Source organism: Camelus bactrianus, chromosome 3 (genome assembly GCF_048773025.1).
Source record: "Camelus bactrianus isolate YW-2024 breed Bactrian camel chromosome 3, ASM4877302v1, whole genome shotgun sequence".
In the NCBI taxonomy this organism is placed as follows: Eukaryota; Metazoa; Chordata; class Mammalia; order Artiodactyla; family Camelidae; genus Camelus; species Camelus bactrianus.
The window spans coordinates 32,055,032-32,070,072 of record NC_133541.1 but is presented as its reverse complement, the minus strand read 5'-3'; the positions used below and the strand labels follow the sequence as shown (position 1 = coordinate 32,070,072).

The 15,041-nt window shown below is 40.9% G+C and overlaps 2 protein-coding genes and 1 long non-coding RNA gene across 6 annotated transcripts in view; 1 reads left to right on the top strand and 2 right to left on the bottom strand.

Annotated features, from left to right (window-relative positions):
• NNT (nicotinamide nucleotide transhydrogenase) overlaps nt 1-1,575 on the bottom strand; it is a 76,156-nt gene extending 74,581 nt beyond the window's left edge. Inside the window, exon 1 of one of the 4 annotated variants that reach the window (XM_010966311.3) lies at nt 1,422-1,575. The gene's annotated coding sequence lies outside the window, so the exon portion shown is untranslated. Of the gene's footprint in view, nt 1-611; nt 771-880; nt 1,037-1,289; nt 1,310-1,421 lie in introns of those variants that run through there. The other 3 variants (XM_045503775.2, XM_074357869.1, XM_010966310.3) reach the window with 3 other exon arrangements.
• Nucleotides 1,576-3,470: 1,895 nt separating this feature from the next.
• Nucleotides 3,471-14,803, bottom strand: LOC123620055 (uncharacterized). Its single transcript, XR_012504090.1, has 4 exons — nt 14,681-14,803; nt 13,239-13,324; nt 12,993-13,085; nt 3,471-10,628 (listed from the first exon to the last, which is right to left on the bottom strand). It is a non-coding gene; the product is annotated as an uncharacterized LOC123620055 (long non-coding RNA).
• Nucleotides 14,683-15,041, top strand: part of PAIP1 (poly(A) binding protein interacting protein 1) — a 29,251-nt gene continuing 28,892 nt past the window's right edge. Inside the window, exon 1 of the mRNA XM_074357799.1 lies at nt 14,683-14,822. The gene's annotated coding sequence lies outside the window, so the exon portion shown is untranslated. The remainder of the gene's footprint in view (nt 14,823-15,041) is intronic.

Sequence of the window (15,041 nt, the reverse complement as noted above, 5' to 3'; positions counted from 1 at the left end):
TAATAAACAAGTCACGCTTTTGAAGCGAGATCAACCAAGGACACAATACCCTACAGAAGTTTAGAGTGGCAGGCAGAGTGACGTCGCCCAAAGCCACCGGTTCAGCTCCTCCCTCGGCCACTGAACTACCACGGGCTGGCATTTGCCGGGGACCGCTATTTATAACCTTCCCCGGAAGCCGATTGGCTGAGGGGGCAGAATAGTCATTCCGCCTCCGGAGCTCGAATCAGCTCAGCCCCTTCTTTCCCCCTCCCCCGCTGTCTCTCCCGGACCCCCAGTCCTAGCCCCAACGCAAGCTTGCCCGGACCACCACCAGCTCGCCCCGACATACACTCACAACTTTGGCTCGCCTCCTCCTAGGTCTCCAGCTGGTCACCGACCCCAAATTCCCTCCAGATTCGAAAACACTTTTGGGGCGTCCAGCTGCCACCTATCGAGAGTCCTCTATGACCTCCCTTCCCCCTCCCATCTTGTGGGCTGAAACGACCCTATGCAGCTCCCGCCGCCCCCTAAAGCTCCAAAGTCTGCACTGCACCTGCGCAGCTTACGCCTCGTTCCCTGCGCTCTCAAATCCACCAGAGACTCAGCTCTCAAATCCACCACCCTCCTACCTCCTTCCACTTTGCCCCCGCAAGAGACAGGAAAGGGTGGCCTCGAGGCACGGTTCTCCTCCTTGAGGGCCCAAGGCTGTCGGCCTGCCGGCGCCCGGGTGCACCCGGCGCCTGGGTGCACCCGGCGCCCGGGTCACTGCTGACCCCGCCCCCCTCAGCTCCTTGACAGGTCTCCTTCCCGACCCGGGCGGGATCACCAGGACGAGCCCCGCGCCCCTCCCCAGCTGCGCCTCAGGCGCGCGTCCCGCTGCCCACGTTGCGACGCTCACCTTGGCGGGGAGGTCAGGCAGCCGCGGGCCGCGAGGGGACGCCGCGCTGGCAGACCCGGGCTCTGGCCCCGCGGCGCGGAGCCTCCAACCCGGAAGAACAGCCTCAACCCGCTGGCGGCGGAGGCCACGTGACCGCGGCGCTGCCCCCACCACAGCCCCGCGCCCCTTCCCCGCCAGGCCTTTCTTCCCGCCCCGCCCCGTCTTTTAGGCAGCCCGCCCGCCGTCTCACCCGACGGGAAAGCGATACCACGAAAATCCCCCTCAGAGCGCAAAGGCCTGTTACCCTAATGGTCGCTTCCCTCTCCTCGGTGGCAACCAAGACCTCTTTGTCTCGGGCTCGACCTAAGCACCCCCCCCAACCCCCTCCCCACCTCGGCGCTTTCCCATGGCCCGTCCTTGTCAGTCAAACCTGGAGCCAAATGCAGAAGCTGAAGTTTCCAGGGCTACATTTGTCCTCCCCTAGAGACCCAGTTACAAAGTTACGATTTCCTCTCCAGTGTCCACCAGAACAAATAACATAATAGAATGCCGCTTTTGGTACCTGACTCCTCTGGCTCTCTAGGGAAAATCAGAACTTCTGAAACGAGAGGACCAAAAGGAAAGTGGGAGGAGGACAGGAGGTGGTGAAAGGCGGGAATGGAGGCGTTGTTTTTCCTTTCAGGACGGAGAGGTGGAGTTAAATTCTTCCAAAACGATGTCAAGGCCCGAAAATTAACACACATCTGCATACCAGTCTTCCTACGTCCCGCCCAGAGAAAGCCTTGTTGCTACTCTTAGTATTAACATAAAGGCGCTGGAGAGCGCCCTTGGTGGACTTTTAGGGTCCTGATCAGGCCTAGGCTGATTTTTGCAAAACTGCTGAAGAACTCGAGACCGTAATGACTTGCTTTACTTAGTCTGCAGGTGTCTCCTGACTAAAAGTGGAAGGAATAAGATAAAGAGTATAAATTGATTCACTAGCCCAAAGCTGAATCATCATGAAATGTCAGTACTGTGTCACCGCTTTTTTACTGTAATTGAAGTAACTAAGATGAGTTTAAAAAATTATGAATCGCAAAGGGCACGAAGCAAAACATTCCATATCCTTAAAAAGAAATAAACTGCAGGGAAACCCTTACTTTGAGAACATCTCTTGTGTTCAACCAACACAAAAGGTCATTCAACTAGTGGACTCCCACTGCCATCCAGACGAGGTAAAACACTGTCCTTGCCCTGCAAGAGTTATCATAGACAGGAAAGGACACAGCCCCATGTTTTAAATAGTAATAAGCCATGATAAGGGCCTGGATAGAGACAGGTTCAAGATACGGTAAGTACAATGAGATAGGAGTAATTGATAAGGATTCAAACTAAGCTCCTTTCACAATATATGCCAGTCAAAACATTATGTTGCACACCTTAAACATATTCAGTGCTGTATGTCAATTACATCTCAATAAAACTGGGGGGGAACTAAGCACCTGTTTTAAAATGTTGTGTGTGTGTGTGTGTGTGAGGGGGATTTACTTCTTTTCTCTTTCAATGCTTAAAAATCAATCAGTGGTTCCCAGCTGGGGACAAAATTAGGGTAGGGTTAGGATTGGGGTTATGGTTAGTGTCTGGAAACACTTTGGTGTTCACAACTGGAAAGGGGAGGCAGCTAATGGGTAGAGGCCAGGGATGATGCTAAACACCCTACATTACACAGGAAAGCCCCTTAAAACAAAGAATTATCTGGCCCCAAATGCCAATAGTGCTAAGACTGAGAAACCTGGGCTTAAAGAAATGCTCAACAGCTTATTTAATTTGATTTACTTGCAATTATATGACAGAAGAACAAATCCAAAGATGACATTAATTTTTCCCTTTTCTGTTAAATAGTAAGCATATTGTAATTTTAAATACTCATTCTGCTCATGGCCAACATAATTTGGGTGCCATTGCTCCAGATGAAAACATCTTTCGTTTGGAGAATTCTGTTCAGGTTTTAAGCTCCTATATAATAATTACCATAGATTAATAGGAATCCCCAAAGAGAATTAGGTTCATTTCAAAAGTTTGTTTGTAAGTTAGTTACTTCTGAATCTTAGACACTGTCCTGCATAAAATGTTTGCAAAGATTTTATATCCTCTATTAGGTGGTGACAGCTTTGTTTGTTTTGATATCTGCTCCTTCCTCCTCAGCTTTCTCAGCCTTCAACCCCTACGAGAATAGTATTTCTCACATGTATGCAAGTTTTTATTATAGATTGTTCATGACTGGATATTTTAATTTTAAATATATTTTAAAATTAAGATACACATTGAAATTTAAACCCTCTGAAATGTAGGAGACTTTGTACCCACAAATGCTTAAAAATAGTGTTTAATATTTTAAATCTTAACCTATCAAAAGGAAAGGTTACATTTTTAGAAGTGTGTTACACACCATTAGGATCAGCTTTGAAACCTCAAACCACAGAGGTGCACAATAGCCAAAAATCAAAGTGTAGACTGAGCCTGAGAGAATATGTGTTCAAAAACTGAACTCTAAAGATGAGGTGTTACAAAACCCTGCATTTAGTTAAAGCCAAGCCAGAGAATAAGTCAATTTTTATGCTTTGTGGTTTTTTTTAATTGAAGTACAGTCAGTTACAATATGTCAATTTCTGGTGTACAGCACAATCATCATGCAGATACATACATAAATTCATTTTCATATTCTTTTCCATTGAAGGTTATTACAAGATATTGAATATAGTTCCCTGTGCTATACAGAAGAAATCTGAGTTTTTTAATCTATTTTTATATATAATGGCTAACATTTGCAAATCTTAAACTCCCAAATTGATCCCTTCCCACCCCTTTTCTCCACATAAACATAAGATTGTTTACTATGTCTGCAAGTCTGTTTCTGTTTTGTAGATGAGTTCATTAGTGTCCTCTTTTTTCTTTTTTTTCAGATTTCACAAATGTGTGATATATGGTATTTTTCTTTCTCTTTCTGGCTTACTTCACTTAGAATGACAATCTCTAGGGCCATCCATGTTGCTGCAAATGGCATTATTTTATTCTTTTTTATGGCTGAGTAGTATTCCATTATATAAATATACCACAACTTCTTTATCCAGTCATCTGCCAATGGACATTTAAGTTGCTCCCATGCTGTTATATATAGTTCTGCTATGAACATTGAGGTGCATGTATCTTTCCGAATTAAAGTTCCCTCCAGATATGTGCCCAGGAGAGAGATTGCTGGATCATATGTTAAGTCTGTTTTTAGTTTTTTGAGTAATTTCCCTACTGTTTTCCATAATGGCTGCACCAAACTACATTTCCACCAGCAGTGTAGGAGGGTTCCCTTTTCTCTACACCCTCTCCAGCATTTATTGTTTGTGGAGTTTTTGATGATGGCCATTCTGACTGGTGTGAGGTGATACCTCATTGTAGTTTTAATTTGAATTTTTCTGATAATTAGCAATATCAAGCATTTTTTTCATGTGCCTATTGGCCATCTGTATGACTTCATTGGAGAATTGCTTATTTAGGTCTTTTTCCCAATTTTGGATTGAGTTGTTTGTTTTTTTGTTACTAAGTTGTATAAGCTGTTTATATATCCTAGAAATTTAAGCCCTTGTCAGTTGCCTCATTTGCAAATATTTTCTCCCATTCTGTAGGTTGTCACTGTGTTTTGCTTATGGTTACCTTTGCTGTTCAAAATTTATAAGTTTAATTAGGTCCCATTTGTTAATTTTTGTTTCTATTGCCTGGGTAGACTGCCCTAGGAGAGCATTGCTAAGATTTATGTCATTTCATAATGTGTTTTCATTGTGGTTATTAAGTTAAACGGTTATCAGCAGTTCGTTTTTTTCAAGCTTCCCTTTTATAAGTAATTATTAGCAAAGTAAACAACTCCAATGAGCTCGTATGCTTAGACTCTAGGGATTTTTAATAATGCAGACACTTGACACGTTTCAAAGCAAACATTACTAACCTCAATCTCAGCCCTCTTCTCTCAGGCAGACAAATCAAGAGTGTGTTTGATTGTGGGAAGCAAGTATTAACCAACTAAATGAACTTACACTAATCAATCTTAACTGGAAGAAGATCAAGGAGAACTGACATTAAACAGCCAGCATAAAGTTAAATAACTGGCAATTTGTTTAAATTAAACTGTTAAGTTAAAACCAGCTTGCATCTATAATTGTTGTAAGCATCTAAAAAACCAAATTTTAGCATACTTTTGTGGATTTTGTTCTCTCTAAACAGTAAGTGCCAATGACAAAAAGCTGTGGTTTTTTATGAATATAAAAAATTATGTATTTAATGATACCTTTGGAAGCCTGGGAAGATGGTGAGGGATAGGAGCTGTATTAGCATCTTGGGGCCGCTGTAACAAATTACCACAAACTGGATGACTTAAAGCTACAGAAATGTACTCTCTCACAGTTCTGGAAGCCAAAAGCCTGAAATCAAGGTGTCAGCAGAGTTGATTCCTCTGGAAGTCTGAGGAAGAAACCGTCCCATGCCTCTCTCCTCACTTGTGGAGAAAGCCTCTGGTTGTCAGCAATTGGTGGTGTTCCTTGGCTTGTAGACACATATCACTCCAATCTCTGTCTCCTCTTCACATTGCCACCTCCTCTGTGTGTCCCTCTGTGCCCAAATCTCCCTCTCCTTTCTCTTATAAAGACACTAGTCAGTGGATTTAAGGTCCACCCTAAATCCAGGATAAATTCATCAAGATCCTTAACTAATTACATCTGCAAAGCCGTATTTTCAAATAAGCATGGACACAAATTTTGAACAGACACTAGCAACCCACTTAGGGGCAGTCTGTGTATAATACAATGTAAAGAGAGTTTTCTGTTGTTTTTAAACATGGATAGATACCAGGGTTTTTTTTTTAAATTTTTTAGTGGATGTACTAATGATTGAAGCCAGGACCTCGTGCATGCTAAGCATGCACTCTACCACTGAGCTATACCCAACCCCCAACCAGTTCTTGAGTTTAAAGTTAAAGGCCAAATTATTTGGGGGAAATTTAGGTGAAAGTTTTTTTTATTAATAATTAAAAGAATTTCCTTATATACTTGTTTGCTTTCTTAATAAAGACTCAATCTAATTGAATTTTCTTTCACTGTTTTAAAATATATGACTATATATTACATAGTTAGCATAATCAAACTATTTGATCATAAAACTCCATAATAGTTAACATGTTTATATTTAACTTTTTAAAATATTGCATCTAATGAAAACTCTAATTCTAATACTTTTTAAGCAGTTTTGTGAACATCATCCCTTTGTAGATCTTTTTTTATGCAGATATTACCCATAACAGAAAAGCAAAAACTAGATTCTGGTTTTCGTTGGTTTTCATCATATCACTTTCCTACCTGCTCCTGCTTCTTTAACCATTCTTAGTTCTTTCACCACTTAAATGGGCAAATGTTTCAAATATTCTCTTGGCCCTTCCTTTTAACTTTGATATTGTCTTCCTACAGGTTCGATGTCAGCTGTGCCGTCACAACTCCCAAAGCTTAATGTCCAGCCTGAATGTCTCTCCTAACCTCCAGACATGCCTGCCAGTCATTTCCACTGACATTTCCACAGATATTTTAAACTCAACATGAGAGGATTTCCCTCCTGCTCTACAAAGGACTTGTATCTAGAATATAAAAAGAACACTCAAACTCAACAGTTAAAAAAAAATCCAGATAGAAAATGAGCAAAAGGCATAAAGAGCCATTTTACCGAAGAAGGATATAAGCACATGAAAAAGATGTTCAACATCATTAGCCATTAAGGAAATGAAAAAAAAAAAAAAACCACATTGAGACATCACTACACATCTATAAAAATGTCTAAAATTAAAAAAAAAATAGTGGCCAATATCAAATGCTGGTGATGATGGGGAGATGCTGGATCACTCACACAATGGTAGTATAAAATGGTACTAGTCACTGGAAAATAGTTTGGTGGTTTCTTGAAAAACTAAACATGCAACTACCATATGACCCAGCAGTTATACTCCTGGGTATTTATCCCAGAGAAATGAAAATTTAGGTTTGCCCAAAACCCATACACCAATATTGATAGTAGCTTTATTCATAATAGCCAAAAACTGGAAACAGCTCAGGTGTCCTTCAACAGATGAATGGTTGAATACATCCTTACAATGGAATGCTCCTCAGCAATAAAAAGGAAGCACTGATACACACAACTGATACAGCTTGAATGAATCTCCAGAGAATTATGCTGAGAGAAAGAAGTCAATCTCAAAAGGTAACATAATGTATGATGCCATTTATAAAACATTCTTGAAATAACAAAATTATGGAACTAGAGAACGGAGTAGTAGTTTCTAGGGTTTAATGAGGAGGTGAGGGTGGACGTGACTATAAAAGGGCAACAGGAGGGATCGCTGTGATAATGAAAATGTTCTATATCTTGACGGTATCAATGTCAATATTCTGGTTGTGACATCGTACTATAGTTTTGCAAGATGTCACCCTCGGAGGAGACTAGGTAAGGAGTACAAATGTTCTCTCTGCATTATTTTTTACAACTGCATATGAATCAACAATTATCTCAAAATAAAATATTTAATAAAAAATAAGCCTGGTGGGTGTAGTAAAGTATTAAGGTAGAATCTAGGTGGTGAGTATATAAAATTCTTTCAAATTAGCTGTATGTATTTTTGAAATTTTTCTTAGTAAAATCAGAAAAAAATTTAATCTTAACTATTGTGATTATACTGAGACAAAGTCTACCCAATTCTCCCAATCTAAAGTATAAAAGTAACATAGATTCAACTCATTAGAAGTATTCCTAAGTGCTTTCCCTGTGGCATAAGTTTGTCAAATGAGTTTGCCCACCAGACAAGAAACTAATTCCGTGAAATGGTTTTTCATTAGCAGGGCTCTTCTGAAACACTATGAAGCAAATGTTGATGGTTCAAGAGGCCATCCTAATTTGGGGGGTAAAGATGTTTTTCGTCATCCCTCTACCCCACCTCACCTTTTTTTTTCAGCCTGCTAATTGTTATATTCCCCTCTCTACTGGTCTTTTTATCCACAGAATGGCCCAGGTACTCTAAGGATTGATTGCATTGCTCACTCTACTGCTAGGTGATACTTTAGCTGCCATATCTTTCCTGCGGTGGCTTTTGAGTAGAGGACCAATTACAATAATTTATAGCATTAACTCAAACATTTTAAGTACCTTCAAGAACAATTCATTTCAGAGCTTAAACTTGGCAGACCTGAGAACTACCTACAAATCCGGAGTAACTATTAAGGAGTCTTTGTTTCTTAATCCCCATAATAGGCTCAAGAGTACGAAGGCATACGGCGTTCCACCTTCTGATGCTAAGAACAGTTAAAACCTGCGTAGTGTTTAACAGTTTCCATAGCACTTTCACCTGTGTTATGTCATTTGCTCATTTTGATAACTCGGAAGTAGGTATCTTTATGCCTGTCCTAAGATGAAAAAATGGCCTTGAGGTTAACTGACACGTCTAAAGTCACATCAACATGAAATATTGCTGAGACTTAAATGTAGATCTTCTAGATCTTCTGGTTCAGTGATTCCTGGTAGAAGTATCCCCTAGGTAGGGGGATGCTAAGATGACTGGCCTGTGAGAATGAAGGTGCCAAGAGAAACAGAGATGCCTCTTTGAATGTGGGGTCCCTCTTATTTCGCCCTCAACATTCATTCACCTGGATTATACCTACCACTCCTTTATTCATTTGAGATGAGACCTTCTCACAGAAGCCTCCCCTGATACTCAAGGTTGAGTTAGGTGCCCTTCCATTCAGACCTAAGTCCTAACATAATTATCGTGTTTATCATTCTGTGTTATTACTGTCTGTTGATTGCTGCATTTAAGCCCCTTGAGGATAGATATTTCATCTTGTTCACTGGTATGTTATCAACACATAACAGACTGTCTGGCTTTATTAGGCAGTCAACAAATATTTGTCAAAAGAAAGAAAAACACTGTTAATGCCCTACAGGAACTGAAACAGAAAGAAGATACCGGCTTTTGACCTCATGCCAAGAGAAAGGGCAGTGAATACACTGCGTCAGAGATAGAGAATCAGAAAATGCCTCTTACTTGACATTTATACATTAAGCATTGATGATCCTAATTGTCTTTTGAATGCCAAATTTCGGCTCTGAAAATAGCATTTCTGACTATCACATTACCTTACTGATGGCCAGCAAGCACTTCAGTTCAGTTAGTTGAATCATGCAAATTAGTAGAATATTGTACATTGTAATTATTCACCAGAACTTCCTCCAGAATTTTAAACTCATATCTCAAACTCAGACCACGACTTTTCTTCTTTCCAACTCTCTTATTTCTGTCTTTTGGTCCTCTTTTTTCCTTCCAATCTATCACCTGTCTTTCATCTTCAACCCTTTCTCTAGCTAACTAAAACCACAAACAGCCTCTCAGCCCCTTTTGTCTTTACCCTTCTGCCTTAACTGCATCATGAAATTACACTCCCACTAACAGGCTTCTCAGTTCCCAGATCAAGTTGTCAAGAGTAGCTAGAGAAAAATCACAAAATTGTTCAGTGTTGCCCCAACAAATCCCTGGTCTCCAACCTCAGCCGGACTTTCTATACAGCCCAGCAGGCCTCCTATGAGCACGCCCTCTTCCTCATCAGCTGCCTCTCCCAGAGCTTCTGCAACAGTTGCCCTTCTCCTCAAGCCCCTTCTTTTTATGTCTCCCATCCTCACAGTAGAGACACTTTCTCCTTTTTTTTCCTACTGAGAACATGGAGATCATCTTAAATTCCCATCACCCTCCTTCTCCTGCAATTTATCTGCCTCTGCTTCCATTTCTTAGTCACATAGCTTTTCTCCCATCCCAAGTTATTCCTGCTGCCTGTACTTAGAGTTTGTGAACTGCCACTTCCTCTGGTCCTTTATGCTCTCTATTTTCCCCCTTTTCCCTGATGTGTTCCTTTGCTTCATTGTCTTCAGCTAACAAACTAATCTTTCTTCTATCTAAATAAATAAATAAACCTATAATAGCAACAAAACGTCTTTAATATACTTGCCTTGCAAATTTCCTTTATCTGCCCATTTATTTCATAGTCAAGCTTAGAGGCATCTATGTTTCCTAATACTACTGCTTGCACCCAAATCACTCACAAATCTATATTATTCCAATTGCTAATACTACTGGAATGCCTATTTATTAATTTACAGTGAGAAATATAACACAAACAGAATAGAATGTTTGCAGCAGTGTCATCCACTTACTATGGAGATAAAATGTAGCGTATGGTTTCAGTTTGTGGATTCTGGATTTAATAGAATTTAGCTGCTCATTAACTGTGATCTAAAGCAAGTTAATGAATGTCTCTGAATCTCAGTGTTTTAATCTATAAAATGGGATTAGTAATAGTACCTCACACCTACCTCATAGAGTTTGTTTTGGAGATTAAATGAGATAATCTATGTAAAGTGTTTACTTGGAACAGAGTAGGTGCTAACTGTTATTCTGATTGTTATTGTTCCTCTGAAAATGCAAATTTAGCCAGGTAGTCAAATTATAATGGAAGATTGCCTGATGAGGCGGGCATGGTTCCCAGAGGCAGCTGTTCCTTCCGTTGTGTAATGACCTCAGGCAGCACAAAGTGCTCAAGCTCAGGGAACTGTGCGCTTTCATAGATTCTCTAGAATCCTTGTATGTGACATCTCAGCAACGTTTGACACTCGGGCTCTCCCTCTTTGATGTTCAGGTCCCCTCTGGCTCCTCTCCGGATTATTCCTATATAAACAGAGTAAAAAGATTCCTCTTCTTCAATCTAGCCATGCAACTTGGTGCTTCTCTTTCCTCTTCTGCCTCTATATGCTTTTCCTAAGGAACCTCATTTCTTCCTGTGCCTTCACCTATCACATCTCTAACTGTAGGTAACATTCCTCTGAACTCCAAGTCCATAAGTTAACTGTTGATAGAACAATTCCACTTAGCTGCTCCAGGTGCCAAATGAAATGTCCAAAGTGGAATTAGTGAGTCTCCTGTTCTGTGGATGAGAGTCTCTGCTTCCCTCTGGTATTCTCACTGTTAGGGACTGAGGCACCAAAAGCAGAATCCTGGGAGTGATCCATATCCCTGGCTTCTCATTAATGCCTTGCACACATCTGTCAGCTTCTTCCTAACAACCCTTGTATTTGGCCCTTCTCTCCAACCCCACAACCACTACCTTAATAGCTAGCCATTACCATTTCTCACTGGAATTTCCGCTATAGCCACCAAACAAGTCCTTCTGCTTCTAGCCGCATACACTTCACATCTACTAATCTCACACTCCTGTGTATCCTCAGCACCAAGAACAGTGTCTGGCCCATAGCAGACATGCAATAAATATTTACTGAATGAATGAACAAATAAATGAATTCCTATCCTCATAGAGTTTATAGTCCAGCCAAGAGATTGACATCAAATAAGTGAGCCCACTAGATGCTGGGGAGATTCCCATGCAGCATTCTTGGCTCTTGAAGATGGATTGGAACCCTGATTGGTCAAGTGCTGACTGGCTTTGGTTACATTTCATAGAAGGCCCAAGAGACCAGGGGAGGAAGATAATTTACACAAATGAGACCCAAGAGAACAAACACATCAGCTAATCCTTCTTCTCTCTGTTAATGACCCATTAATTTACAATGATATATAAGCTACCATCATGATTTGGGCAAAGAAGAGTGAACCAAGTTAGCTAGGAAAGAGTTGGGAGTAACAGAATAAAATGGAACAAGGCTTATTCATATGTGTTAGTTTTTCTAAACTTCTTACAGATAATTGTGAGTTTAAATGCAGTTGTAAGAAATAATACAGAGAGATTTCCCCCTAATGGTAACATCTTGCATAACTATGCACAATTATAATACAATATCACATCCAGGAAATTGACAATATACAATCCATCTACCTTAGTTTTTTTTTTTTTTTGCACTCATTTTTGTGTGCATGTGCATACCTGTATTTAGTTCTATGCAATTTAATGTCACCTCTTTTTTTTTTTTTTTGGTGGGGGGAAGTAATTAGGTTTACTTATTTATTCTTAGAGGAAGTACTGGAGATTGAACCCAGGACCTCATGCATGCTAAGTCTATCATTTGAGCTATACCCTCCCCCCTAGTTGTATGCAATTTAATATCACTTGTGTAGATTCATGTGACCACCTTCACAGTCAAGAACGAAACAGTTCTATCACAAGGATTCCTCATAGTACCTACCCTTTTAATAGCCACACCTACTTCTCTCAAAACCCCACACTCTCCTTAATCCCTGGCAACCACTAAACTGATCTCCATCTTTGTAATTTTGTCATTTCAAGGTTGTATAAATGGTATCATACAATAACTTTTTGAGATTACTTTCTTTTCATGCAGCATAATTCCCTTGAGATCCATTGAAGCTGTATTTATCAGCGGTCGTTCCTTTTTTTTGAGTAGTATTTTACAGTATGAATACCGCAGTTTAACCATTCGTTCATTAAAGAATCTATGTTTTTTCCAGTTTGGAGTTATTATGAATGAAGCTGTTATAAAAAATTTGGTACTGGTTTTTGTGTGAACATAAATCTTCATTTTTCCAGAATAAATGTTTAATTTGGGCTGCTTTAACAAAATACAATACACTAGGTGGAAGCACATCACTTAACTGGTTTCACTGGTTCACAGCTGGAGAGGATCTTTGCTATTTTATAATAAGGTTTGACTTATATCCATTGACCAATAATATCTTCATTTCCATCTGAGACCTCATTAGAATCATCTTTCGTGTCCAGAGTTCTACCAACATTCTCTACATGATTATTTGTATTCTCTAAGAAGATGGAAACTTTCCCTACAGCTCTCCTCATTCCTTCCTGAGCCCTCACCAGAATTACTTTTAACAGTTCCTTCAAGGAAATGTTGACTTTTTCTAGCAAGCATCAAAAACCACTACCAGCCTCTACCCATTAACCAGTTTAAAAGCCACTTCCACATTTTTTAGGTATTTGTTACAGCTGCATCCCACTTCCCAGTATAAATTCTTAGGGTTTTTCCAGAGAAATAGAACTAATAGGAGATAGATAAGGAGATATACAAATAGACAGGTAGAATTTATCATGAGGAATTGGCTTACATGATTATGGAGGCTGAGAAGGTCCATGATTTACTGTCTACATGCTGGAAACCCAGGAAAGCTGTAGTGTAGTTCCATTCCAGGTCTGAAGGCCTGAGAATCAGTGTAAAAAATCTGTTCATGTTCTCTCCAAGTTCATTTTTCATATATCATAATAGGACTAAATTTACTTAAAAGTAAATAGGGAGAAGGCAAAGGACAGCATCTGTTATCTAACTTATCTAACAAAAGGGGCTGTAAAGATACCTTGATGTCACCATGGATGCAGAATAGCTTTATCCTCAGGTAAGAAAGTCTCAGGTGTAGAAAAAGAGCAGTCCACCATAAAAGTTCTAAGGGGGAAAAAAGGGTGATGAATGCAAACCAAAGCTCAGGACAGGACTGGAGCATCTACATCAATGGAACATACAGGATATCTCTCTGTTGTTGAGCATACATTTTGTGGGGCTTTCTTACATAAAAGTTCAGGCAAGAAGTGACTGACAACAACATAAAAGAATCGATTTTTATGTTATGGGCATTACCTCATCTAATTTTTAAACTGTAATCTTGTCTTGTCTTTACATGCTCAGTGCTACAACATACTTCTTATTTTATAGGCGAGGAAAGTGAGACTTAGAGAAAATAAATCCCTTACCCAAGATCACACAGATATTAAGGGTCAAGGCCAGGATCCAAACCAAATCTCTGGCCTACTCTGAATCCTACATTCTTTCTCAACACCAGGGAACCACACTTTTTGCTGGCTTTCTTCCCTGACTTCATTATTTTTGCCAACACTCAACAGAATGAATCACATATTCATGATTGCCCTCATTAAAGCTATTTTCTCTTTCATCTGGCTGAAGATCTTAACATTTTCTTCATTAGCAAGAAAAGAAGATGGTTAATGAGAGTTTTTCTTAACTGAAATGATTCTCAAGATCGAAAAGCGTTAAGCCTTGCTCAAAATACAGGGCTACAATCAGAATCTGTGAAGATGGTTCTATCTAACCGTAAAGAGATCATTTTTTTCTCCTTTTCATTACTGCTATTCATCCTTCATTTGGCTTTAGTACCATCAGGTAAGTCTGATTTTTTTAATTACATATTAAACAATGTCTAGAACTTTGCTGGGCAATGCAGTAGCCACTAGCCACGGGTGGCTGTTGAGCACTTGAAATGTGCCTAATCCTAAATGAGATATGCCAAAAGCGTAAAATACACATTGGATTTTGATTAGTATGAAAAAAGAGAAAATATCTCATTAATATCTTTATATTAATAACATGTTGGAATGATACCATTTGGATGTGTGGCCTAAGTAAAATATATTATTAAAATTAACTTCACCTGTTTTTTACTCGTGTAACGTGCCTTCTAGAAAATTTATAATTACATAAGTGGCTTGTGTCTCGCACTATATTTGATTGGGGACAGCACTGGTAGAAGATGGAAAAGAGGGGAGTTTCATTGAAAGGTACTTTCTTAAAATTTCGGATGGAAAGAGAAAAGGGAAGAGAGTACAGCTTGGTCAGGGTGTGACCTACTGTGATTAAAAACCTACTGTGAATTGAGACGGGCGGGGGGCGGGCGGCGTATTTTGATTCTGTTCCCATTCCCCTCTCCTTCGGCTAACGTAGCAGGTGGTAGAGCCCCCTTCCAGACCAGAGCCCTGGTCTCGGCTGGCGCGGGGTCATTGAACACACCTGCGCGCCCACGGAGGTGCGCGTCCGCGAGCCCTGGCGCCGGCTCCACGCCCCCTCCCCCCGTATTTTTATTTTCCTGGCATCAACCGTCAGTCTCGCACTTCTCTCTTGAGAACCATCGCGTAGGCCGCGCCCGCCGGCGGTAAGCGCCCCTCTCTCCCCTCAGCCCGGCCGGGGAGTCGAGGTGGCCCAGCCAGGCCTCCGCGGCGGGCAGGGCTGTCCAGCGGCCTAGGCTCCGCTCGCCGGGTGGCCTGCTGGGCCGCGGCTGTCCGCCCGCCGCGAACGGGAGGAGCTGCAGCGGGCGCGCCCGGGGCCTCCGGGCCGCGGGGGGCCGCTGTGACCCGCCTTCGCCCCCGCCGCG